We start from the raw sequence: 24,886 nt of genomic DNA, 5'->3' as shown, positions 1-24,886 counted from the left end.
TCTTAAAAGAAATTCAAATTAAAACATTTTGGAGTTCCCGTTGTGGCTCAGCAGGTTAAGAACTCGACATAGTGTCCATGAGGATGTGGGTTCAATTCCTGGCCTCACTCAGTGGGTTAAGCAGCGAGCATTGCCACAAGCTGCGGTGTAGGTCACAGATGCAGCTCAGATCATCCCATGTTGAGCTATGAACTGTGGTGTAGGTCACAGATGCGGCTCGGATCTGGCATTGCTGTGGCTGTGGCATAGGCCAAAAGCTGCAGCTCCCACTTTTCTCCTGGCCTGGGAACTTCCATATGCCACAGTTGCGGGCATTAAAATATTTTTTTCATTGGAGTTCCTGTTGTGGCACAGTAGAAACAAATCTGACTAGGAACCATGAGGTTTTGGGTTTGATCCCTGGCCTCACTCAGTGGGTTAAGGATCTGGCGTTGCCATGAGCTGTGGTGTAGGACGCAGACTCGGCTCAGATCCCGCATTGCTGTGGTTGTGGTGTAGGCCAGCGGCCATAGCTCCAACTGGACCCCTAGCCTGGAAACCTTCACATACCGCGGGTGCAGCCCTGAAAAGCAAAAACAAAAAAATTTTCTGGAATTCCGGTCGTGGCTAACGAATCCGACTAGGAACCATGAGGTTGCGGGTTCGATCCCTGCCCTTGCTCAGTGGGTTAACAATCTGGTGTTGCCGTGAGCTGTGGTATAGGTTGCAGACGTGGCTCAGACCCCACATTGCTGTGGGCCTGGTGTAGGCTGGTGGCTACAGCTCCGATTGGACCCCTAGCCTGGGAACCTCCATATGCCGCTGGAGCAGCCTAAGAAATAGCAAAAAAAAAAAAAAAAAAAAAATTTCTTTCATGGGCCCTGGGCACAGAGCCTAAAGCATCAGTCACCCCTGAAAAGGTACCAGGTGACTGACAACTAGGAGATGCCAGAGCCTCTGCTCCTTGAGGGGCCCCTGACTGGGCACAGAACCAGACCTGGCAGACGGGCAACCGACAGTCACATCCTCAAGGGATCCCAAGTCCTGCCAGGTGCTCCCACACTGAAGGATGGATTGATGGAATGATCCAGACCCCGCTACCTTGACAGAGGATGGCAGTGGCAGACACCTTGCTGGAAAGTTTCCAAAAGGACGGGAAGTCTGTTGGCCTTAGTGATGCTCAGAGGGAGAAGAGCCATGTCAGCCCATTAGACTGTCACCTCCAGGGAGGAGGGACTTGGTCAATCTTGTCCTTTGCATACAGTAGCTGCTAAATTAATATTGATTGATGTGGGAGCTCCCTGGTAGTCTAGTGGTTAGGACTTGGTGCTTTTACCGCTGTGTCCCAGGTTCAAGCTCTAGTTTGGGAACTGAGATCTCACATCAAACCCTGATGCCTGCCTCAGCCAAAAAAAGAAAAAAAAAGAAAAATTAGGAGTTCCTGTCGTGGCGCAGAGGAAATGAATCTGACTAGGAACCATGAGGTTGCGGTTCGATCCCTGGCCTCGCTCAGTGGGTTAAAGATCAGACGTTTTGCTGTGAGCTGTGGTGTAGGTTGCAGACGCAGCTCAGATCCTGCGTGGCTGTGGCTGTGATGTAGGCCAGCGACTACAGCTCCAATTTGACCCCTAGCCTGGGAACCTCCATATGCCTCTGGAGCGGCCCTTAAAAGACAAAAAAAAAACAAAAACAAAAAACTTGGTTCATGCACTAAATGAATGGATTTGCTGCTTCCTGTTCAGGGGCTTGGGCAAAGCTGTTGTGAGTATAAAAGGAACAAAGAAATGAGTTTGTGGTTAGTGGTTAATGTTTAGAGGTCACCGGAAGTAGAAGTCTGGACTTGGGTGAAACCATCTTATATGGGGTCTCTGGGGGGGGCACTCTGGCAACTGCTCCTTATGTAACAGATGCCTGCCCTGTAAGCTCTTACATTTCCTCCTGCCCAGACAAGTTCTGGGTTCCTTTTGGCAGCTGTCTGGGGATGTTGGCTGCTGCCCAATCTGCCTCAGTTCCCCTGGGGAAGCCAGAGACACAAAGAGGGAGGGGAAGGGTTGGCAGGACTCATGGGCTCCTCTCTGTGCCTGCCTGAGGCTGCTTGCCACCCCTTGAGTTGACTCCAGGCAAGAATAGTACTTTGGAGTTCCCACTGTGGCTCAGCAGGTTAAGAATCCAACTAGTATCTCTGAGGATGCGGGTTCGATCCCTGTCCTCGCTCAGTGGGTTAAGGATCCAGCATTGCTGCAAGCCGCCAAATATTTTCCACATTCAGCTCAAATCTGGCGTTGTGGTGGCTGTGGTGTAGGGCAGCAGCTGTAGCTCCGGTTCGACCCCTAGCCTGGGAACTTCCATATGCTGAAAGTGCAATCGTAAAATGGAAAAAAAAATCAAAAATCAAAAATCAAATAAATAGGGAGTTCCCACTGTGGCACAATGGCATCAGCAGCATCTCTGCAGCAGCACCAGGATGCAGGTTTGATACCCAACCCAGCACAGTGGGTTAAAGGATCCCCAGTACTGGAGTTCCCATCGTGGCTCAATGGTTAACGAATCCGACTAGGAACCATGAGGCTGCGGGTTCCATCCCTGGCCTTGCTCAGTGGGTTAAGGATACGGGCATTGCTGTGAGCTGTGGTGTAGGTCTCAGACGCGGCCCAAGAAATGGCAAAAAAAAAAAAAAAGACAAACAACAAAACAAAACCCTGTTGCAGGAGTTCTCCTGTGGCAAAGTAGGTTAAGGATCTGGTGTTGTCACTGTAGCAGCTCCAGTTACTGCTGTGGCCCAGGTTCGGATCTCTGGTCTGGAAATTTCCACATGCGGGGCAGGGCGGGGGCGGGTGGTGGGGGGAAGAAAAAGAAATCCTATTGGCTTTGAAGCAACAAGGAGCTCTCATTCAGTGCTGCTGAGAAGGCAAAATGGTCCAGCCACTTTGGAAGACAGTTCCGTGTTTTGTCTTTTTTGAAACTAAATATACTCTACCATGTAACTGAACAATTGCCAACCTTGATATTTATGCAAGGGAATTGAAAACTCTATCCCCACAAACCTGCACAAGGATTTTTTTTTTTTTTTTGCCTTTTCTAGGGCTGCTCCTGGGGCACATGGAGGTTCCCAGGCTAGGGGTCTAATCCAAGCTGTAGCCGCCGGCCTACGCCAGAGCCATAGCAATGAGGGATCCGAGCTGCATCTGCAAACCACACTACAGCTCATGGCAATGCCGGATCGTTAACCCACTGAGCAAGGCCAGGGATCGAACCCGCAACCTCACGGTTCCTAGTCGGATTCGTTTCCACTGAGCCGAGACGGGAACTCCTGCACACGGATGTTTATAGCAGCAACCTTAAAAGCCAAAGAAGCTGATCTGAAAAGGCTACATTCTGCATGATTCTGTCTCTATGACATTATGGGATAGGCAAAAGTATAGGAAAAATGAAAAGAGCAGTGGTTGCCAGGGGTTGAGGAGTTGGGAGGGGTGAAAAAGCAGAGCAAGGGAGATTTTTAAGACAGTGGAGCTAATCTGCATGATGCTACAGTGGTGGCTACATGTCATTGTACATTTGTTTGAACCCATAGAAGGAATAGTACCCAAGAGTGAATCCTGGGGAGTTCCCGTCATGGTGCAGCAGAAGCGAATCCAACTAGGAACCATGAGGTTGCAGGTTCGATCCCGGGCCTTGCTCAGTGTGTTAAGGATCTGATGTTGCCATGAGCTGGCTTGGATTTCATGTTGCTGTGGCTGTGGCATAGGCTGGCAGCTCCAATTGGATCCCTAGCCTGGGAACCTCCATTTGCCGCGGGAGCGGCCCCAGAAAAGGCGGAAAGACAAACAATAAATAAAATTTAAATTTAAAAAATCACATTTCAAAAAAAAATTAAATCCAGTTGCCTTCATGCCAAATGAAAGAAGCCAGTCTTTTTTTTTTTTTTTTCTTTTTTAGGGCCACACTTGCAGCATATAGAGGTTCCAAAGTTAGGAGTCCAATTGGAGCTATAGCTGCCGGCCTACGTCACAGCCACAGCCATAGCCACATCAGATCCAAGCCGCATCTGACACCTACACCACAGCTCACAGCAATACCAGATCCTCAACACACTGAGAAAGGCCAGGATTGAACCCACAACCTCATAGTTCCTAGTCAGATTTGTTTCTGCTGCATCACAACAGGAACTCTGAAAGAAGCCAGTCTTGAAAGACTACACATTGTGTAATTCCATTTATATGACGATAGTCTTGAAAAGACTAAACTCTAGTACCGGAGAACAGGTGAGCTATTGCCAGGGAGCAGGGCAGAGAGGAGGAGGAGGCTACAAAGGGGCAGCGAGAGGGAGTATTGGCAGGAGATCGAACTGTTCTATATCCTCACTGTGGTTATGGTTATGCATGTGTTAAAATTAACAGAGCGGAGTTCCCGTCGTGGCGCAGCGGTTAACGAATCCAACTAGGAACCATGAGGTTGCGGGTTCGATCCCTGCCCCTGCTCAGTGGGTTAACGATCCGGCGTTGCCGTGAGCTGTGGTGTAGGTTGCAGACGCGGCTCGGATCCCGCGTTGCTGTGGCTCTGGCGTAGGCCAGTGGCTACAGCTCCGATTAGACCCCTAGCCTGGGAACCTCCATATGCCACGGGAGTGGCCCCCCCAAAAAAATAGCAAAAAGACAAAAAAAAAATTAACAGAGTTACCTAACAAAGGGAAAAAAGTCAATTCACAATAAATTTTATTTCTTTTTTGGCCACCCCGTGGCATATGGAGTTCCCCAGGGCCAGGGATCGGGTCCAAGCCACAGTTGCAACCTACACCTGTGGCAAGGCCAGATCCTTAACCCACTGTGCAGGGCCAGGGATTGAACCTGTGTTCTGGGACTGCAGAGATGCTGCCCATCCCATTGCACCACAGGGGGAACTCCTACTTTACTATATATATATATTTTTTTTTTCTTCTTTTTAGGGCTACACCTGCAGCATATGGAAGTTCCCAGGTTAGGGGTCGAATTGGAGCCACAGCCACATCAACTCAGGATCTGAGCAGTGTCTGCGACCTACACCACAGCTCATGGCAACACCAGATCCTTAACCTACAGAGCAAGGCCAGGGATCGAACCTGAATCCTCATGGGTACTAGTTGGGTTCGTTACCACTGAGCCACAATGGGAATTCCTACAATAATTTTTTAAAAATTGAAGTTTTCTTTGTGGCTCAGCAGAAATGAACCCAACTAGTATCCATGAAGATGCAGGCTCTATCCCTAAGCCTCACTCAGTGGCCTAAAGGATCAGGCATTGTTGTGAGCTGTGGTGTAGGTCTCAGATGCGGCTTGGATCTGACATTGCTGTGGCTGTGGCGTAGGCTGGCAGCTGAGTTCTAATTCGACCCCTGGCCTGGGAACTTCCATATGCCACAGATGTGGCCCTTAAAAAAAAATTTTTTTTAATGCAAAAAAAGAAAATCTTGTTATCGAATCCTCAGCTGTCCTCAGTTGGCTCACCATGTTTGGGGATCTGAATCAAAGCTTGGTATGTCTGGACCTGCAGCAAGCTAGAGGTACTCAGAAAAAAGCATGAGACTGCATATCTTGCAAATGATTTCTGAGGTCTGCAGCCCACCCAGGGGCCCTTCCCTATAGAGCCCCTCTTTGTCCATGGGACCCCGGGCCCTAATCGAGTGACTCTTGAGATTCACCAGCACCTCTGTCTTCTGTGGCTCTTCCCATGATCCCACTCCAGCAATGGCCCTATTGGTCACCTAGATATTGGTGCATTTCTCCCCTCCCTCCTCTCCCTCTCCTCCAGTCAGTCACCTAGATCTCTTGACTTACCTCCTGAATGCCTCCCAAAACTTCCTCCAAAATATCTGACAAAGAAATATAGCTGACAAAGGACCTATGGTCCAGCATACATAAAGAGCTCCTACAAATCAACAAGAAAAATGCAGACCCCCCCCAAGGAAAAAATGGGCTTCTAACAAAAGTTGATCTCCAAATGGCCAATGTATAGAAACATTTCTTGTGGAGGCATGAGGATAAGTGGAGAATGGAAGGAAATAACTCCCCCCTCTTTTTTTTTTTTTTTTTTTGGCCATGCTCATGGCATTCAGAGGTTCCCAGGCGAAGGAATGAATCTGAATCTGAGCCACAACAGTACCTGGGCCACTCCAGTGACAATGCTGGATCTCTAATCCAATGAGCCACCATAGAACTCCAGAAATAATTTTCTAAGAAGTACCAAGGGCCCAGATATAAGGACTTTGTTGCAGTGATGTTCATAAGAGTGAAAATTTAGAAGCCACTGGAATGTCCATCAATGTGGGAGTAGAGAAATGGAAAAGAGGATGATCCTGTGCTGGAATATTAGACAGGAGTGAAAAGAGAACACATAGCTCCTCCCCACCTCTGTCTCTACATATATGTATTAGAGTTCCCTTGTGGCTCAGTGGATTAAGGACCTGGTATTGTCACTGCAACAGCTTGGGTTGCAGCTGTGGTGTGGGTTTGATCCCTGGCCTAGGAACTTCCAGGTAGGTGCTGTAGGTATGGCAAGAAAGAAGGATGCATACATGGATCTCAAAAAGATACTGCTGAGTGAAAAACATATGATGATAGTGCAGTATGCTACTATTTATAAACATTAAATGCACACATGTGTTGTTTCCAGATACATCTCTTTCTGTGGAAGTAAATACAGATTATGGAAGTGATTCTCCCTGCTGGGAGCAAAGTGATTTTGTTCTGGGTACTTGCGTCTTTCAAGTATGTCTCCCTACAGTGGTCAGTGAGATCAGGTCACTGTAGATCAGTGGTCACTGGAGTCCAGTGGCCAGAGTGGAATGTAACCTGATGGTCAGTGCAGCTGGGCACATGAGTGTGATGGAGTTGGCTAAAGGGACCAGAGGGACTAGAGTGAAAATGGCCCTGATGCTACCATATGTCCAGGCTATATAAAGAGCTCTTACAAATAAACAAGAAAAAGGCAGAAATGTCATAGGAAAAATGGGCCTTTATAAGAGACTCTCCAAATGGCTAATCAATGAAAAGATACTTGACATCATGAGTCATGAGGGAAATGTAAGTTAAAACCAAAATGCCATGACATCTACTAGAAAGGCTAATGTGAGAAAGACCATATCAAGTGACATTTCTATGCTGCTGATGGGAATATAAAACGACACAACCGCTTTGGAAAACTGGCAGGATCCACAAAGCTAAATGAACACCTACACTACGGTTCCTAGGAATAAACTCAAAGAAAATGCAGACTTACATTCACTGAAAAACCTATGAGAATGTTCCTAACACCTCTGCTTGTAATAATTCCAAACCATCTGAATGCCCAACAAAAGGGTGTGTCAATAAATTGTGGTGACTTTGAAATGGAACACGATATAGCAGTGATTCTCAACCAGGGGTGATTTTTAGCCCTAAGGTGACATTTGGCCACGTCTAGAGACATTATTGGTTGTCAGAGCTTGGAGGAGGGGGCAGCGCTACCATCATCCAGGGGATGGACCCCTGGGATGCTGCTCAACATCCGACAATGCATGGGACACACAAGGAAATTTTCAGCCTCAAACTTCAGCGGTGGTTGAGAAACGCAACAATAACGACAATGAAAGCGAATTGTTGGAGACCACTGAAACTGCTGAACGATGCAGTAAACAAATTTGGCGCACGTGCAAAAGCACAACCACTAAGAGAGCTTTAGCATCACCTGCACCTGATTTTGCTCATTAACCCACGTCACCTTCCCTAATAAAAGTCATGAGGGCTAAAGCCTAGGCGCCTTTGTTCTGTGGAACAGAGCGCTTTATGGTCCTCACTCTCTAGCTGTAAAAGAGTCTTGTGTGTTTTGTTATGCCGCGATGTCCCTCTTTAAGGATTGCCCTGCTGCGCTGGTCTCGGCAGAGTGGCGCCCAACATGGGGCTGGAAGAGAAGGTTGACCTCGAGCAGGGAAAAGAAAAATTAAGGTCTGCCACAAGCAGGAAAACGTGAAACTACAGACGATGGAAACGGTGGCCTTGCACTCGACAGAGTCGTGACCGTGAGTTGGCAAGTAGAAATTTTAAACCAGGATAACAATGGGGAAGAATCAATCACAAGAAATTGAACATTATATTCAACTGTGTACATGTATGGCGAGACAGTCAAGGGCTCGGGTAACAGAGTCTGAGATAAAAGAACTATTAGAAGCCGTGGTCAAATGTAATCCTTGGTTTCCAAGTGAGAGTCCTGTGGACCCAGAGGGTTGGCATCTTGTAGGAGAAAATTTTAAGTGTGCGCATCAGTCTGGGGCCTTTTTTTCCACATGGGGGTTGGCGAGGCACGTTTTGGAACCTTTGCAGGAGCATAAATTTGAATCTAATCTCTCTTGTAACTGACAGGTTTTACACAGATGTACCTTATTCACGGCTAAAACTTCGAAATGAGAAATATGAGGTCTCTGTTTTGCTTGTTCGTACGTGTCTGTGTGGTGCATGTATGGCGTTGCCAAAATTCATAAGAGCTCTACTTAATTGGCTTAAAGGAAATTAAGCGCTTACATAAATTCTCAAAATACCTAAAGTGAATTAATTTTCGGTTCACGTGAACTGCAAAAAATTCAGTAATCTATGTTTATTGTTAGATGTTTGTTGATCTAATACAGGCATGTCTTTGGAGTCATCAGCATTAAGTATAATGCTAGGTTTAATGGAGGAATGTAATTGCATTTTATTAAGATGAAAGAAAGAAAGTTTGGGAGTTCCCGTTGTGGCAAAGTGGTTAACGAATCCGACTAGGAACCATGAGGTTGCGGGTTCGGTCCCTGCCCTTGCTCAGTGGGTTAATGATCCGGCGTTGCCGTGAGCTGTGGTGAAGGTTGCAGACGCGGCTTGGATCCCGCGTTGCTGTGGCTCTGGCGTAGGCCGGTGGCTGCAGCTCCGATTCAGCCCCTAGCCTGGGAACCTCCATATGCCGCAGGAGTGGCCCAAGAAATAGCAAAAAAAGACAAAAAAAAAAAAAAAGTTTGTCTTAGCTTGTTATTTTGAATGGAAAGATAGGGGACAGAATAATATGGATACAAAAAGTGATGGAAGGTTTGTGGGAAGTGGACGAGAAAAGAATTTTGTGCATTGTTGGGACTAAGTTTAAAATTTCAGTAAACTAATTTTAAAAATTAGTGCAAAACTTGAATTTGGATTCGATCTCTGTTAAAAAAAGGTATTCTTAAATCAGGGCTATGGGAATTTCAAGACGGCCGCTTGGTTCTTCCCGGCTCCCTGGCAAACCCCAATAATGAAAAAGAACTGGTTAGAAAACATGTTTTCCATTTGGGTAGACTTTCTACAGTCCTAATTTGGCTATATTTGGTAAAAATGAGGGTAATTTTAGAGAAAAAGACTGTTTTGATATTCTTATTTTTGTGTGTCTTGATTACTGTTTACTGTTTAAAACTCACCCCCCCAAATAGTTCTTTGCTGTTATGTTACATTATTATAAACTTTAACTGAGTGATTAAGAAAAATAATTAAGCTTGTTTCTGAAGCTGATTGCTGCAATCTGTCTCTGGGCAAATATCAGATGTCCCTTGATACTTTTCCAGAATGTATATTCTCCTGATTATCATTTAAAGGGTGGTCTCTGGAGTTCCCGTCGCGGCGCAGTGGTTAATGAATCCACTAAGAACCATGAGGTTGCGGGTTCGATCCCTGGCCTTGCTTAGTGGGTTAAGGATCTGGCATTGCTGTGAGCTGTAGTGTAGGTCGCAGATGCGGCTCGGATCCCATGTTGCTGTGCCTGTGGCATAGGCTGGTGGCTACAGCTCGGATTCGACCCCTAGCCTGGGAATCTCCATATGCCGCAGGAACGGCCCAAGAAATGGCAAAAAGACAAAAAAAAAAAAAACAAAAAAAAAAAACAAAAAAAAACATTTTATCTAGGCTGGAGACAACTTATCAGGAATTTTTAAGTACCATATACACAAATAAAGAAAATTAACTCTTAAATTTATATTTCTCACTTAAGAAGGGCCTCTACACTGGAATGGCCTATAGGGAGAATTACTGGCTGCAAACTCACCCTAAAACAAGGCTCTAATAAGAAAAATACCACTGCATGGACAAAAAGACAACATCAGAAGTAGACCACTATCCCAAGATTGTCACACCTGACTCATACGGTTATTTTACTTCTGATTTACCCTGGCGTGTTTCTCCTCTCCAAGGCTCTTATTGTTGATGTTACTAGGTGGGATCTCCTCACCTGGAGTTAATACCTGCTCTGACCCAGAACGTAAATATGTTTTTTTCTAATGTTACTCAAGCTCAATCAGCAACAAGTGAGACTTCAGTCAAGGGATATAACTTTGCCAGGCTATATTAAAGTTAAAGGCTCCTTTATGTTGGGAACATTTAAACATCTAGGATAACCAGCCTAATAGGAAATTAGGCTGAATAGACAAAGCCAATATATAATGTCCTTTAAAGATAAGAAATGCAAAAAAAAAAAAAAAAAAAAAAGTGGGGAGTTCCCATTTTGGCGCAGTGGAAACCAATCTGACCAGGAACCATGAAGTTCCGGGTTCCATTCCTGGCCTCGCTCAGTGGGTTGACGATCCAACATGGCTGTGAGCTATGGTGTAGGTTGCAGATGCGGCTTGGATTCTGAGTTGCTATAGCTGTGGTGTAGACCAGCAGCTGTAGCTCCAATTAGACCCCATAATTGGAGCTGGGCACCTCCATAAGCCAAGGGTGCAGCCCCAGAAAGACTGAAAAGAGACTACTAAGCCAGCTGAACAGGGTGAAAACTCTTAAATGAAATTTTTGTTTATGACTTTACTAATACTGCTATCTTTTTTTTTTTTTTTTTGGTCTTTTTAGGGCTGCACCTGAAGCATATGAAGGTTCCCAGGCTAGGGGTCAAATCGGAGCTACAGCTGCTGGTCTACACCACAGCTACAGCAATTCAGGATCCGAGCCATGTCTGCGACCTACACCACAGCTCACGGCAACGCCAGCTCCTTAACCCACTGAGCGAGGCCAGGGATCAAACCTACAACCTCATGGTTCCTAGTCGGATTCATTTCCCCTGAGCCATGACAGGAACTCCTGTTTTTTTATTTTAAATGATTTTTATTTTTTTTCCATTATAGCTGGTGGTTTGCAGTGTTCTGTTAATTTTCTACTGTACAGCAAGGTGACCCAGTCACACATACATATATACATTCTTTTTTCTCCCATTATCATGCTCCATCATAAGTGACTAGATACAGTTCCCAGTGCTATACAGCAGGATCCCATTGCTTATCCATTCCAAAGGCAATAGTTTGCATCTATTAACCCCAAATTCCCAGTCCATCCCACTCTTCCCCCTCCCCCTTGGCAACCACAAATCTGTTCTCCAAGTCCATGCATTTCTTTTCTGTGGAAAGGTTCATTTGTGCTGTATATTAGATTCCAGATATAAGTGATATCCTATGGTATTTGTCTTTCTAACTTACCTCACTTAGTATGAGAGTCTCTAGTTCCATCCATGTTGTTGCAAATGGCATTATTTTGTTCTTTTTATGGCTGAAGAGTATTCCATTGTGTATATATACCACATCTTCTTAATCCATTCATCTGTTGATGGACATTTGGGTTGATTCGATGTCTTGGCTTTTGTGAACAATGCTGCAATGAACATACGGGTGCATGTGACCTTTTCAAGGAAAGTTTTGTCTGGATATATGCCCAAGAGTAGGATTGCTGGGTCATATGTTCTATATTTAGTTTTCTGAGGTACCTCCCTACTGTTTTCCATAGTGGTTGTACCAATTTACATTTCCACCAGCAGTGTAGGATGCTTCCCTTTTCTCCACACCCTCTTCAGCATTCGTTATTTGTGGACTTTTTAATGATGGCCATTCTGACTGGTGCCAGGTAGTGTGTGCTCTATTCAAATTAAAGTTTCTATAAGTTAAAAATCCTCCCCCCCCCAGAATTCCCTCATGGCCTAGCAGTTAAAGATCTAGCATTGTCACTGCTGTGGCTTTGGTTATAGCTGTGGTATGGGTTCCAGCCCTGGTCTGGGAACTTCTACATGCCGCAGGCACAGCCTCAAAATTTTACAAAATAAAACTCCTCCCCCTTCCTTCCACCCCTCTACCATATTCAGGCCTTATTAGCTTTTTTTTTTTTTTCTTTTCTTTTTAGGGCTACAACTGCGGCATAAGGAAATCCCCAGGCTAAGGGCTGAATCAGAGTTGTAAGCTGCTGGCCTACACCACAGCCACAGCAGGATCCGAATTGTATCTGAGACCTACACCACAGCTTCTGGAATGCCAAATCTTTAACCCACTGAGCAAGGTCAAGGATCAAACCCACATCCTCATAGATACTAGTCAGATTCTTAACCCACTGAGCCGCAGTGGGAACTCCAGGCCTTATTAACTTTGCAGTGCTCAATTGCCCCTCCCTCTCCCCTCTCCCCAGCCTATCCTCCAGACAGCAGCCAGAGGAGCTCTAGGGCACTCTTATAAGACCCTGTCCCTGCCTGCTCTAAACCCTTCCATAGCTCCCTACTGCCCTCAAGATTCGATCCAAGCCTTTATGTACTTTCTTGGCGTCAATCCTGCTTATTTTGCAGTCTCCTATCTAGCTACCCTCTCTGCATCTTGCACCATTAAATTAACCTGCAACTCAGAACATGCTGCTTCAAACCTCCAGGCTTTTGCACCTGCTGTCCTAACTGCTTGACTGCCCTGACACTCTTGTCCTTGGAGGTTCCGCTCCCATGCCCCTTCTGCAGAACTCTCCCCCTCCCTCAAACCTTCCCTTCCCCCAGCTGGAATCTAGTCAACACACACACACACACACACAGTTTTGTAAAATACAAGACATTGAGTACCATGCAACACTGAGGCAGGAGAGTTCATGTTGTGGTGCAGTGGGTTACAGCCACAACATAGTATCCATGAGGATGAGGGTTCCATTCCCGGCCCTGATCAGTGGGTTAAGGATCTGGCCTTGCCACAAGCTGCAGGTAGGTTGCAGATGCGGCTCGGATCCAGTGTGGCTGTGGCTGTGGTGTAGGCCGGCAGCTGTACCTCTGATTTGACCCCTAGCCTGGGAACCTACATATATAGCATGTGAGGCTGTACAAAGAAAAAAAAAAATCCTGAGGCCAGGACCCCAAGCATCCAGAGCTTGAACCCTGCCCATCTTCTTTCTCCCCAGTCCCCTCCCGCAGCTCTGCCCATCCAGAACCCTGGGCTCCCTCCTCACACTACCAATTTCTGGAGGATTTCCCCACCCCTGCTCTGTAGTGGTTGCGAAAAGGGAAGTGGCGGAGGTGGGGGCGGCTGCTGTGGGGAAGTTTTCAGGGAGGTAATTTTAGGTCATTTCCACCCTCAGATCACACCCCCACTACCCCTGCCTCCCAGCCCAAGGCCTTGCTGGAAGTGACAACAAGCAGCTTCGTTCAGAGCCACTAGCTTTGCAGACACTGACTCACGGAGCAGAAACATCATCCAGGATCCAGCCCCTGCTCAGCCACGCACAAGCTGTGTGACTTTGGGCCAGTGCCCTAACCTCTCTGTGCCTCAGTTTCCTCACTCGCAAAAGGATAAGAGTACCCACCTCACAGGGCTGTTGAGGGATCAAACAAGTTTGTTTAAAATAGTCTCTGGGGAGTTCTTTTGTGGCTCAGTAGGTTAAGGACCTGGTGTTGTCACTGTAGCAGCTGGGGTCGCTGCTATGGCACAGGTGCAATCCCTGGCCCAGCAACTTCCGCTTGCCTCAGGAATGGCCAAAAAAGAAAAAATAAATAAAAAAAAGGAGATCCCATTGTGTCTCAGCAGTTTATGAACCCGACTAGTACCCATGAGGACAAGGGTTCGATCCCTGGCCTTGCTCAGTGGCTTAAGAATCTGGCGTTGCTGTAAGCTGTGGTGTAGGTCGAAGATGTGGTTCAGATCCCACGTTGCTGTGGCTGTGGTGTAGGCCGGCAGCTGTAGCTGATTAGACCCCTTGCCTGGGAACCTCCATGTGCTGCAGGTATGGCCCTAAAAAGACAAAAAAAAAATTTGGCACCTAACTGCCCCATGATGGTTTCTGGCTGATGTTATTTTTAATGGTTGAGAGTCGGAGGACAAGTCCTGCATTTGAGAAATGGTCAGTAAAAGCCATTTCCCCCTCCCCACTCTGCCTCTCTGTCCCCAGGCTACTTTGTCCCAGGAAAGTTTGGAGAACAAGTTCAAGGTCTGAATTGATCCTTCAACTGCTGACCTTCAGCCCCATCTGTCCAGCAAAATTGCTCCGTGGCCTCCCCTGCCTGGGTGCTGAGGGCTGCCCATCCCCCCTCCCCTTGCCCTCACCCACAGAGGCTGGCAGTCATGGGGCTTCCTGCTACCCCATGCCTCTCCCCCTGGGCTGACACCAGGGACACCGCACATCCAGCTCAGACAGACACACCTGATCTCCAGTGCCTGCCTCATACATATATCCAGATGTCTCTTGTCCAATCCAGCCCCTTCATTCCAACCTGTTGTTACCCTGTGCCCCCACTCAGCAGGGCACAGAGAGGGACATCGTGCCACATGCACAAAGTCTGCCCTGCAACCTCCCTCCCACCCCTTCTCCTTCTTTTCCTGGTCCCACCAGCCTCCAGACACCCTTAGAAAACAGGCCCCTTTCACTCAGTTAGCTCCATGCACTGCCCACGTGGAGCCCCGTGATTGCTAATCAGAGCGTGATGCTCTCCTATAAAAACCAATTGTGGCTCCAGGAAGTCTGAGCCCTGGCCCCCCAGGCCTGAGTGGACGGTCACCCTCCAGCTGCCCCCTCGGGGCACACTGGGCTTCTGTTTCAGTGGAACCCTCTCTTGCCCAGCCCCCTGCCTCTCTGCCCACCTGCCCCTTCAGCTGAGGGACATTTAGTCCTTGGGAAGTTGACTCTGACCTCCTACCCACATCCTGAACATCCTGTTCTCACCCATGCCTCCCCCTACCCCCACCACACTGACCTGGAATGACCAAGGTCATTCATTAGCTTCGGATCACGGGTCCCAAGAAAAGCCCCTCCAATTAACACAGGCACCAAAACCCCAGAGCAAGGAAATAAAAGGGTTGATGGGAAGGAACCGTAACTTTCCAAAACAGAGTCCAAATTATGACAAGGAATTCGTTCTCCTTTGCGGTGAACAAGATGTGGGTTACAGTGGAAACTACTGCTAATTACCTGAAACAAGTTCATTGGGCTTTGGGGAAGGAGCATCCCCCCATGAATTTGTATTTAGTAATTCACATGTATAGAGTTCCCATCGTGGCTCAATGGTTAACGAATCCGACTAGGAACCATGAGGTTGTAGGTTCGATCCCTGGCCTCACTCAGTGGGTTAAGGATCCCACGTTGCCATGAGCTGTGGTGTAGGTCGCAGACTCGGCTCGGATCCCGCTGGCTCTGGCATAGGCTGGCAGCTACAGCTCCGATTCAACCCCTAGCCTGGGACCCTCCATGTGTTGTGGGAGCGGCCCAAGAAAATGGCAAAAAGACAAAAAAAAAAAATTCACATGTAATATTTCAGTAGCATTCTGAAAAGAGTCATTGGAGTGGGGAGGGGGAGGACCAACACTCACACACAAGAAAATAAACAGAAGCTACTTGGAGGGTATTGTGAGTTGAACAGTGTGTTCCCCCCTCCAAATGATAGGTTGAAATCCTAAACCCCAGTAGCTGGGTGTGTGACCTTATTTGGAAATAGGGTCTTTGCAGATGTAATCAAGGTAAGATGAGGTCATCCTGAAGTAGCATGGGCCCTAAACCAAATAACCAGTGTCCTTCTAAGAGAAATTTGAAGGAGTTCCCATTGTGGCTCAGCGGGTTAAGAACCCAGTTAGTATCCACAATGATGTGGGTTTGATCCCTGGCCTCACTCAGTGGGTTAAGGGTCCTGGGTTGTCATGAGCTGTGGTGTAGATTGAAAATGTGCCTCAGATCCCACATTGCCATGGCTGTGCCATGGCTGGCAGCTGCAGCTCCAATTCAACCCTGGCCTGGAAACCTCCATATGCCATGGGTGCGGCCCTAAAAAGCAAAAAAAAAAAAAAGAGAGAGAGAGAAATTTGGGAGTTCCCACTGTGGCACAGTGGGTTTGGAGTCCACATACAGTGGCTTGGGTCACTGCTGAGGCATGTATTTGATGCATGACCTGGTATGGTGGGTTCGAGGATCCAGTGTTGCCACAGCTGCATCTCAGCGTCAATCCCTGGCCCAGGGAACTTCCATGAGCCTCAGGTGCGGCCATAAAAATATATTAAATAATTTTTTTAAAAGAGAAATTTGTGGTCTGAGGCTTCGCCTTGGTCCAACCTGGACACGTGGCCCTCTGTGCCCATTCTTCATTCCCTGTTGCTACGGTCCTGCTCTGCCTACCCGCCCAACCGCAGGATGGCTCCTAAGCAGATCTATTACTTGGACAAATACTTCAATGAGCATTATGAGTACCAGCATGTCATGTTACCCAGAGAACTTTCCAAACAAATACCCCAAATCCATCTGATGTCTGAGGAGGAGTGGAGGAGACTTGGTGTCCAGCAGGGTCTAGGCTGGGTTCATTACATGATTCATGAGCCAGAACCATACATTCTTCTCTTGAGACAAACTCTTCCAAAAGATCAACAAAAATGAAGTCTCTCTGGGGACCGTCAATTAAATCTTTGTCAAGCTTAATGTATATGTGCATATAAGGTATTCAGTGAATACTTGAAAAATATACGAGTTATTCATCCATACCTGTGCATGAGCTATATTCTTCACAGCAACTGAGCTCAGTTAAATGCAACTGCAAGCAGGTTGTCATAAGGTGTTTAAGATAAAAATGTCTTCTAGTCAGTTTTTCTCTGTCTCTTTCTTTTTTTTTTTTTTGTCTTTTTCTAGGGCCATACCCGTGGCATATGGAGGTTCCCAGGCTAGGGGGTCTAATCAGAGCTGTAACTGCCACCAGGCTACACCACAGTCACAGCAATGCCAGATCCTTAACCCACTGAGCAAGGCCAGGGATCAAACTCACAAGCTCATGGTTCCTAGTCAGATTTGTTAACCACTGAGCCATGACAGGAGCTGGTTTTTCTCTTAATATAAGTGCCTGTTTGACTTGACTTGTTACTTTTGTTAAAGTTTTTATGTTGCATTTTTTTTAATGATTTTTGCTTTTTTCAGGGCTATACCCGCGGCATACAGAGTTTCCCAGGCTAGGGGTCTAATCGGAGCTGTAGCTGCTGGCCACAGCCACAGCCATGCCAGATCCGAGCAGCATCTGCAACCTACACCACAGCTCATGGCAACGCTGGATCCTTAATCCACTGAGCAGGCCAGGGACAGAACCCACAACCTCATGGTTCCTAGTCGGATTTATTTCTACTGCACTGTGACAGGAACTCTAATGATTTTTTTAAACATTTATTTTTATTTTTTGGCTGCACCAGAGACATTCAGTAGTTTCCAGGCCAGGGATTGAACATGCACCCTCATGGATATGTGGGGTTTGTTAGCATGGAACCACAATAGGAATTCCCTGTATGTTGCACTTTTGGGAAGAAAAAAAAAAGAGAGAAATTTGGGCACAGAGAAAAAAAATACACAGAGAAGTGAAGACAGGCAGAAACTGGAGACATGAAAATAGGAGTGCCAGAAACTGGGAAGAAGCAGGAAAGTTTCTTCCCTCAAGCCATTGCAGGTAGCATAGCCCTGCCAACACCTTGATTTTGGCCTTTGAACTTTCCGAAGTGTGAGAGAATACGCTTCTGCCCTTTAAACCACCCAGTTGTGATGCTTTGTTTCTGCAGCCCCAGGAAAACCGTATTCTGTATTCCGGGTCTCTGAGTCTGATTCATTTGGTGTTTGCCTCCCCCTGGGAGCAGCCACTCCTGCCTTTTCCAATGGTCCCTCCCTCTGTGTTTAATTATTTTGGCCTGACCACCAAGTCTTTTTTATCAATGACTTACCAGTGTTTTGGGTCCTCCTCCACAGTTCCTTCCTTCCATTGCAGGAAATCTCTACGAGGTCGCCAGATTTGTTGTATCGTTTTGCAACCCACTTGCATTATGTTCTCATTGACTCTGTGGAATGTTTACAACATCCCACAGCCAGGGAATGACTGATCTCTCCCTGCCTCCTCCTCCCAAAAAAAAAAAAAAGTCACATTCCACTGGTGCCACTTGGTTCTGGAAAAAAAACAAAAACAAACCTGGAGATTTTGGTTGGGACTGATTTCTTAAATCACCAAACTGTTTAGTAGTAAACAATGTTTATGTTGTCACAACTCTTATTTATGTCTCTCCACACCTCAAAATTACCCTCCTTGCAGACATGACAGCTCTAGGGATCTTGCAAAACCGAATCTAAAAGATGGATAATGCAATGAGCACTCTTGGGACAACTGGGAAAACAAAGTTGGATCTCGATATCAATTCCTGATGCAACCAAGTTTTATATGGAAAAAGTAAAATCATAAAAGCACTAGGAAAAAAACACATGGGGGCTTTTTTAAAACAGTAATTTGTGGAAAAAAGGAACCCTATTATACTGTTAGTGGGATTGTAAATTGGTGCAACCACTGTGGAAAATAGTATGGAGATTCCTCAGAAAACTAAAAATAGAACTACCATTTAATCCAGTAATCCCACTCCTGGGCATCTATCCAGAGAAAACCATGACTCGAAAAGACACATGTACTTCAGTGTGCATTGCAGCAATATTTGCAATAGCCAGGACGTGGAAACAACCTAAATGTCCATTGACAGAGGTGTGGATCAAGATGTGGTACAGAGTTCCTGTCGTGGCTCAGTGGTTAACGAATCTGACTAGGAACCATGAGGTTGTGGGTTCGATCCCTGGCCTTGCTCAGTGGGTTAAGGATCTGGCGTTGCCGTGAGCTATGGTGTAGGTCACAGACAAGGCTCAGATCTCAAGTGGCTGTGGCTGTGGCATAAGCTTACAGGTCTAAGCTTAGAGGTCTTATAGGTCTAAGCTCTGCTTAGACCCCTAGCCTGGGAACCTCCATGTGCCGAGGGAATCAGCCCTAGAAAAGGCAAAAAGACCAAAAAAAAAAAAAAGATGTGGTACATATACACAATGGAATATCACTCAGCCATTAAAAGGAATGAAATAATGGCATTTGCAGCAACATGGATGGACCTAGAAATTATCATGCTAAGTGAAGTCAGTGAGACAATGAGACACCAACGTGAAATGTTATCACTTACATGTGGAATCTGAAGAAAGGACACAATGAACTTCTTTACAGAACAGATACCAACTCACAGACTTTGAAAAACTTATGGTTTCCAAAGGAGAGAGTTTTAGGGGGTGGGGGGATGCTGGGGGTTTGGAATGGAAATGCTATATCATTGTACAACTATAAATAAATTCATTAAGTAATATAAAAAATTTTTTTAAGTAATTTGTGGAGTTCCCTAGTGGTGCTGCAGCAGGTTAAGTGGCATTGTCACTGCTGTGGCTTGGGTTCAATCCCTGGCCAGGGAACTTCTGCATGCTATGCAGGCAGCCCAAAAGAAAAAAAAGAAAAAAATTTTTTCCAGGAAAAGAATATAGAATCCACCTTTTAAAGCTTGAGAAGAGGGAGTTCCCGTTGTGGCTCAGTGGTTAACGAATCCAACTAGGAACAATGAGGTTGCGGGTTCTATCCCTGGCCTTGCTCAGTGGGTTAAGGATCTGGTCTTGCCTGAGCTGCGGTGTAGGTTGAAGACTCAGCTAAGATCTGGCATGGCTGTGGCTCTGGCATAAGCTGGCTGCTACAGCTCTGATTCGACCCCTAGCCTGGGAACCTCCATGTACCGCGGGTGTGGTCCTAGAAAAGACAAAAAAATTAAATTAAAAAATAAAGGCTGAGAAGATGCTCAGCATCACCCAAAATAATGAAAATGCAAATTAGGGCTACAAGATTTTGTTTTGTTTTTTAGGGCCACACCCTCGGCATATGGAAGTTCCCAGGCTAGGGGTTTAATCAGAGCTGTAGCTGCTGGCCACAGCCACAGCAACACCAGATCCGAGCGGCATCTGCGACCTATGCCACAGCTTATGGCAAAATCCAGGTTCTTAACCCACTCAGCGAGGCCCCAGAGGCCAGGGATCGAACCTAATACCTCACGGTTCCTAGTCAGATTCATGCCCACTGTTTCACAAAGGGAACTCCCCAGAGCTACAAGATTTTTAACCTCTCAGATCTGCAAAATCTGATAGCACCAGTGTTGTTGAGGGTGGGGAACCTTTTGGCAACAACTATCAAACTTTTAGCCTCACACAGGCCCTGACTATCAATTCTGCTTCTAGGAATTTATGGTGATCTAATCACACTGGCTAGACATCATCTTTGCACCAAGTTATTCATGACACCTTTGCTTAGATTAGAAGCAAACTTCTTATCCATGGATAGGAAACTGGTCCCCTTAAAAGGAACACAGAGGTTCCCAGCTCTTTGGCTATATTAAAAACCCTTTACTTGGAGTTCCCATTGTGACTCAGTGGGTTAAGAACCTGACAGAGTGTCCCTGAGGATGCTGGTTCGATCCCTGGCCTTGCTCAGTGGGTTAAGGATCTGGCATTACTGCAAGCTGCAGCATAGGTGGCAGATGTGGCTCAGACCTTGCCTTGCTGTGGCTGTGGTGTAGGTCAGCAGCTGCAGCTCCAATTCAACCCCTACCCTGGGAATTTCCATATGCCGTGGGTGCAGCCCTAAAAGAGACAAAAAACTTTAAAAAAAAAAAAAAAAACAAGGAAAGAAAAGCAGGCGTTCATTTACACACAAAGACCATTTTATTTCAGGAAGCTGAACCAATAAGTTGAGACTTGGTACAGAGCTGGGAGCCTGGGAGACAGACATGGTAGATGAAATTTTACTGTCATAGGAAAGATTTGTGCAGTTTGTGGATGGTAGGTATTAACTGTTCTCCAAGGGAAACCTTTTTTTTTTTTTTGTCTTTTGTCTTTTGTCTTTTGTCTTTTTGCTATTTCTTGGGCCACTCCTGCGGCATATGGAGGTTCCCAGGCTAGGAGTTGAATCGGAGCTATAGCCACCAGCCTACGACAGAGCCACAGCAACGTGGGATCCGACCTACACCACAGCTCACGGCAACACCAGATCGTTAATCCACTGAGCAAGGGCAGGGATCGAACCCGCAACCTCATGGTTGCTAGTCGGATTTGTTAACCACTGAGCCATGACGGGAACTCCTGGAAAACATTTTAATCAGAGATTTTCATCTCCTACTTTTGAAATCCTTTTAAAATAGGAGTCATGGAGTTTCCACCATGGCACCTTGGGTTAAGAATCTGACTGCAGCGGCTTGGTCACTGTGGAGGCTGGGATTTGATCAGCCTCCACAGTGGGTTAAAGGATCAGGTATTACCACAACTGTGGCTTAGGTCACACTTGCTGTGGCTTGAATTCAGTCCCTAGCCTGGGAACTTCCAAATGCTGCAGGTGCAGCCCTAAGATTCAAAATAAAAATAAATAAATAAAAATAAAATAGGACTCCCAAGTTCCTCCCAATAAAACTTAAGAGAGGGGATGGTGTCTTCGATCGGTGGTTATTGGCCTGGGGGCTCCTGTCTTGCTGTGTCACTGCTGCAAATTCACCTTCCCTCCCAGCAGGATAACCAACCATCACATTTTGCTTGGGACCCTCCCAGTGTGAGCCCTAGAAGTCCCGTGTACCAGGCACCAGATGGTGGGTTGCAGTACCTCGGCGTCCAGGGGTTTTATTTGCTGAATTGCACAGACCCTGCAGGCGTGCAGGTGAGGATGAACAGAAATGGTAAGCTTCCCAGATGCTCTTGGGGTAGTGGGGTGCCAGGCAGGAGTTAATAACCAGGGCTTCCTGTGAGCGGGAAGGTAGAGGTGGGCAGCGATGGTGGGCATGCAACAGGTGCGGGGGCTCTTTTACTTGTCTAACCCCCCAGGGGACAGAGACAGTGGGGGAAGGAGAGACTCAGCCCTGGGGGATGTGTGACTGGGAGTGTAAGTGAAGGAAGGGTGAGAGTCCTCTGTGTCCCCACCCACCCAGCAAAGGGAAAGAATGCTGATGGAGAATAACAGGTCAGGAGGAGCTGGGTTTCAAGACAACTCCTCCCCATGGCTGTGTGTTCTAGGGCAGCTTCCTGCACCCCTCTGGGCTTGAGTCACCACCTGTGAAATGGGAATTTTCAGTGCACTTGCTTCACAGACAGGGCTGCATATGTTCATCTCTGTAAATCTCTCAGCACAGCGCTTGGCACCAACCTGGTCCAGCAGCTCAAACTGGTTAGCTGGCTAGTGCCGCCCCCCTCCCACCCCCAACCCCTGCAACTCAGAGAGCAGGGATGAGCCAGACTGGGGGCAGAGGGAAGCCCTGGGGCTCTGAGCACCTATTTGGGCAGGTGAGGACACAAGCATAGAACCAGGAGGAGGGCTCTGGGGTGGGAAGGGGGGAAGGAGGAAGCATCAGGATTAGAGAGGAGGTGGATGCGGTTCTGGGGGAAAGAGTAGGAGATCCAGCATCTGCTGGACTGGGGAAGCTAAGGCTGCACTCTGTCCACGTTCAGATGTGTACACACACACATCCCCACAGACAGACACATAAAGAAACACAGGGAGGAGTCCCTGCTTGCCTAGTGGGTTAAGGATCAGGCATTGTCATTGCTGTGACGCCGGTTCAATTGCTGGCCCGTGAACCTCTGCACAGAGAAACACAGAAAGACTCAGATGGACAGAGAGACAGACACATCCAGCCAGCCTTCTTTCTAAGCCTTTCTCAGACAAACTCCATTTTTTACCTTGCCTCGCTCTACCCTCTCTGCCCTTAATGAACATTTATGAAGTACCCACTGTGTGTCCAGCACTGTTCTAAGTGGCACAGAATGATTTGACTAAAGAACCAAGAGGGTGCAGGAAAGGGCCATATGGACAAGCAGGAAGAGTATTCCAGCAGAGAGCGCAGCCAGGTCAAAGGCCTCTCCTCCCCCGATTCCCCCCATCCCATCCCCTCCCCCAGCCCTAACTCAGGCCATTTGGATAGGGAGGGCAACATAGGGAGAGTGGTCTCTCTAGGATGCCCTGGCCCCAGCTGGCCTGGTTAGCTTCCATTCCACAGAATAGGATACTATGGGGCTCAGAGAGGCTGTGTCACACACCTAAGGACACACAGCACAGTGTGGGCTCAGGAGTTCCTGATGTGCCTCAGTGGGTTAAAAACTCAACTAGTATCCATGAGGATTTGGGTTCGATCCCTGGTCTCCCTCAATGGGTTAAAGGATCTGGCATTGCCCCAAGGTGTGGTGTAGGTCAGATCCTGAGTTGCTGTGGTAAAGGCCCGCAGCTGCAGCTCCAATTCAACCCCTAGTCTGGGAACCTCCATATGCCACAGATGCAGCTGTAAAAAGAAAAAAAAAAAAGTATAGCATCTTCCAATCTCTCTGACTGTCCTCCATCCCTCTTATGAGGACCCTTGTAATGACAACTGAACAATTCCCCCATCTCCAGATCCTTAATTTTTGTTGTTTTTGTTTTTGTTTTTGTTTTGTTTTTTAGGGCCACACTTGTGGCATATGGAAGTTCCCAGGCCAGGGGTCGAATCGGAGCTGCAGGTGCCAGCCTACACCACAGCTGCAGCAATGATGGCTCCTTAACCAACTGAGCGAGGCCAGGGATTGAACTCAAATTCTCATGGATACTGGTAGTGTTCTTAACCCATTGAGCCACAACAGGAACTCCTCCTTAGTTAGATGCAAAGATCACATAGTCATAGGTTCCAGGGGTTAGAATGTGTGGACATCATTATTCTGCCTGGTACAGGGCCCACTGTCCAGGTTGCAGGGTCCAGCCGCCAGGCCTGGCCATGATGACCTCAGGGCCTAGAAAAGGTCAATATGCTTGCAACCATCCATCTGACTAGGGGAGCAGGAGGGACAAAGAAGCCCTCAGCTTATTACCTGGATCAGGGCTTATCAGCATCCCCAATCCCACCTTCCCATCTGGCACACAAAGGGTGTGAAGGCATGGAGGTGGGGAGGGGGCAAGGAGCTTCCCCTGCCTCCCTAGGGCTCACCTTCCCACTGCCCAGACACTCTACATTGGACTCACCAGCTGAGAAATGGCTCCATCTCCCCATTCCCACCAACTAGGCCTCTTCTCATTCCCTAAACCCTGGCAATTTTACCTCTGAATCTTTCTGGAGTTCCTTCACTCCTATCTGCCAACCCAGATGAGACCCCAGTCGCTCCAACTTGTCTCACTATGTTAACATTTTATTTATTTTTATGGCCACAGCTGCAGCATATGTAAGTTCTCAGGTTAGGGGTCAAATCAGAGCTGTAGCTGCCAGCCCACACCACAGCCATGGCAACACCAGATCTGAGCCGAATCTGACCTACATTGCAGCTTTGCAATGCCAGATCCTTAACCAGCTGACTCAGGGCAAGGATCAAACCCACATCCTCACAGAGACAACATCAGGTCCTTAACCCAGTGAGCCATAAGGGAACACCTGCCGTCTTATTTTAAATCTGATTGCCTTTAAATTTAAATCTGATAGTGCCTCTCCCCAGGAAGCCCAGGAGGACCTCTAGTGACTGGTCCTGCCCTACTATCCTCTCCTCACTTAACTTTGGACCTAACTTAGCTGGATCCCTCATACACTCATCTCTCAGGGTACATTTGTCATCTCCTCCAGGAAGCCTGCCCTGAATACTCAATGCTCACAGCTGGGATGGAGTAGGAGGACAGAAGAAAGGCATGGAGCATCCAAAAAGCAGCTCAACTGCAGAAGGTCCAGCCTGCATCTCTTCCTGCCAGACTGAGCCCTTTTCAGCCTCCCCACCTTTGCCCAAGTAATACCTTCCACTTGAAATTTCCCCCTGACCCCCACCCACCCAAATCTTTTTTTTTTTTCTGCCCCTCAACATATGGAG

General features: G+C 47.2%; 1 long non-coding RNA gene and 1 pseudogene across 1 annotated transcript; both read left to right on the top strand.

Moving 5' to 3' along the window:
- Nucleotides 6,211-24,886, top strand: LOC106509445. The gene is made up of 3 exons (XR_002341674.1): nt 6,211-8,007; nt 21,594-21,737; nt 24,649-24,886. It is a non-coding gene; the product is annotated as an uncharacterized LOC106509445 (long non-coding RNA).
- Nucleotides 16,343-16,826, top strand: LOC100513396 (annotated as a pseudogene).

This window comes from Sus scrofa, chromosome 2 (genome assembly GCF_000003025.6).
Source record: "Sus scrofa isolate TJ Tabasco breed Duroc chromosome 2, Sscrofa11.1, whole genome shotgun sequence".
NCBI classification, from domain to species: domain Eukaryota; kingdom Metazoa; phylum Chordata; class Mammalia; order Artiodactyla; family Suidae; genus Sus; species Sus scrofa.
This window is presented reverse-complemented; position numbering and strand designations above follow the sequence as displayed.